The 3,250-nt window shown below is 33.3% G+C and overlaps 1 pseudogene; it reads right to left on the minus strand.

Annotated features, from left to right (window-relative positions):
• Positions 1-892: 892 nt before the first annotated feature.
• Positions 893-1,487, minus strand: LOC120782063 (annotated as a pseudogene).
• Positions 1,488-3,250: the final 1,763 nt, after the last annotated feature.

A 3,250-nucleotide genomic window follows, 5' to 3' on the forward strand; every position in this document is an offset into this window, starting at 1 on the left:
CTCAACGATTTTTATCTAACTCTCAGTGGATTGCTGGAGATAGCGCCTATCCACTCAAACAATTTTTATTGACGCCGTTCAGGCAAAATAGTACGGACTACACTACGGAAGAAAGAGAAAGTTTCAATAAGTACTTTTCAAAATATCGTGTGCGAATTGAGAATTGTTTTGGCATTTTAAAAGAAAAATTCGGTAGCTTGAAGGAATTGAAATTTAGAATGATAAATGAGCAAAATAAAAAAGAATGTAATGAGTGGATCATATTATGCTGCATTCTCCATAATATACTAATCAATTTCCAAATTGAAAACGAAAAAAACGTTGAAATTAACCCACCTCAATATAGCTTACCACCAGGAACTAACACAAGATCTAGCCTTCTTGACTTCATACAAAATCATAGATTAGCTTAAAATACATTATTATTTAAACGTATATTTACTATTCATTAGTTTAATTAGAACATATGTAAACATGTTTTTTTTTTATTTAAAAATTAATATAAAATGTAATTATTAAAAATAAACTTCAGGTACATTAATTCACTTCAGGTAATTTAAAATTCTTTTGCACTACTTCTTCCACTTATTTGTATTTGTGTTTCAATTCCTCTGGTTTCATCTCCATTTCTTTGTCTTTTAGTAATAATTCTTGCTTTTCCCTCAACTCCACTTCTTTTTCTTTAATCATCAATTCCCTTTCTCTTAATTCCAACTTTTTTTCCTTAAAACTCATTTCTTGCTTAATTTTCTGCTTTTTCAGCTGTATCATTTCAGACTGAAATTGCAGAATATCTGATGCCACAGTTCTGGAATATATTCCTTTAGAACTGTCTTATTTATACATTCGCCTTCGCATACAGCCGCAGAAGACGCTGAATCGTTGAGGTCGATTACTGCTGACTCAACCACTCCTCCGCTGAAAATTTCATCCATTTCATAGAAAAACGTACACATTTTAAGTAAAGTGGCTGAAATAAAAATGTCTAGTCATTCTAAGTAACACTAGAAGAATGAATAACATTTAAATTCTCAAGTTCTGATGCGATTTACTAGTCATTCAATGAAAATTTAGTTTTATTTACAAAACAAAATCTTACCCTTCATAGTTTCGCCTTCCATATTCCCTGCACCGTCGAGCCTTCCCATGCTTTTGCTTTGTTATATGTTGTACGCATATAACGAACCTTCGAGCGTGTCAGCTTCCAGTCCACCGCAATGTTGCTCTCCTTTGCGAATCGTCTATAATACATTTGTGACGTTGGCTTCTATAATTAAAATTATAATAGATTACTTCTAAGTTGTATTTTAATTAATAGATATACCTCAAACTCCCTGTTTTGTGTCAAAAATTCAATCAATGACTTTTCCTCTTCAAACAGCCACTTTCTGGTGGGGTTGGAACGCACCAGCTTTGATTTTGTCTAAAAGCGCATTTTATTAGTTAAATTGTATTTATTATGCATTTTTATAATACCTGTAATACATTATATTGCTCCATTATTTCGAAAATCCTCGACAATAGAAAATTGAAAGTAATTTAAATTTAAACGCAAATGTAACCACAACACAAAAGCAAACTGATGTAAACAGAAATCAGCTGATCAGTTATAACGAACCGAACACATAGCGTTCAGAGTTGTATTTGCTTAAACTTATTTAAGTATGCAATCCAACAACAAATTTTTTACACTAGCGTAAAAACTTATGATTTTATGATTTTACGATGCTTTATGACACATTGTGAGTACCCCATATATAAATAACATTCCGTGACGTAATTTCAATATAGCTTGTCTCTGTATCTAGTTTCCATATGTCCATCACCTGTTGGTATCGCTAGTAACAGGTCAATTGAAAAGTCGCCTGTGTAACATATGGATCGCGCTATCTGAATTTAATCCAAGTGATTTTTAGTTAGTCGTAACCTTCAAAAACCACGTTTTGATTTGTGAATTACATATATCATTTTAAGTGAAGCAACTTTTGAGAAAACACTGTACAAAGTTTTTGCCTCGTGAGCTCACTTTTGACCAAAACCAACGACGAGTGCTAAGTTCGGCTGCAACCGAACATTTTATATTCTTCCAACTTGCAAGTATCAACGCCAGGGAAATAGCTTAAGATGTAAAACGGCAACCAGAGGATCGGAATGTAAATAAATATATGTGGGAACGATCAATTATGTAGGCAAGATTAATTATATTTAACAAATTAATAATGTGGTTTATTAAACCAAACTATTGATTTCAAGAATACAATGAGAAAACAATTTATAATAAAATTAATTCAGCTCTATCTTGCCGCACGTCGTACACTTCTTACTCGTCTTGCTGATCTTCTTCTTCTTCTTCTAGCTTTTCTGTGCTGCCATATCGTTTCATTCCCACACATCGGCCATCCTGCGTGATATTCGTCTCGAATAACTAAGTAGAATCGTCGTCATCAAATGTATTTAGCCATTCTTTCATAAATTCTGTGCACGTTGTTGTTGTTTTTAGACCTTCGCAGTTACCCAGTTTTTGGACATCGTAAGTGTTGTTCGGTTTTACGTTAGTAATTCGATAGGGGCCTAAAAACTTTTGTTTGAGTTTTAAACCGCTACATAATTGTGTGCGTTTTATAGCAACAATATCATTTAATTTGTAAATATGAGCTTTTTTACGTCGCAGATTGTATGATTTTTGGTTTTCTTCTTGAATCTTAAGGATTTGTTTTTTCCCGTCGTTGCGAATTTCGTCTTTATTTTGATTGAACTGTTGCATTAATTGTTCTTCGATGAGTTCTTTAATATAAATATCTTCTTTAGACCTCATTCGGGTCCCAATCATCATTTCAAACGGTGTCATATTTATGCTTCGATGATATGTGGAATTTAGTACCTGTTGTACTCGGTCGACATAACGGTACCACTTTGTTGCATCTTCAATACTTAGTTTCGATAAAACTGCAATTATTGAGCTGTTCAATCTTTCAATTTGGCCGTTGGCACGTGGTAGTCCTGTAGTTATCTTAACGTGTTTTATGTTTTCTGATCGACAGTATTCTTTAAATTCGTCGGACGTGAATGCCGAACCTTTATCAGAGATAATTTTAACTGGATTACCAAAATTTATGCTTTGCGTCATTAGCTTACTGATGACCTCTTTTGCTGATGTTGGTTTGGTAGGATATAGCCAAGAAAATTTTGTAAATGCATCGATCAACTAGTAACTCGCAGTCGTTTACTAATTTATATAAAATGTCACCCT

Source organism: Bactrocera tryoni, unplaced genomic scaffold (assembly GCF_016617805.1).
Source record: "Bactrocera tryoni isolate S06 unplaced genomic scaffold, CSIRO_BtryS06_freeze2 scaffold_925, whole genome shotgun sequence".
Lineage (NCBI taxonomy): Eukaryota > Metazoa > Arthropoda > Insecta > Diptera > Tephritidae > Bactrocera > Bactrocera tryoni.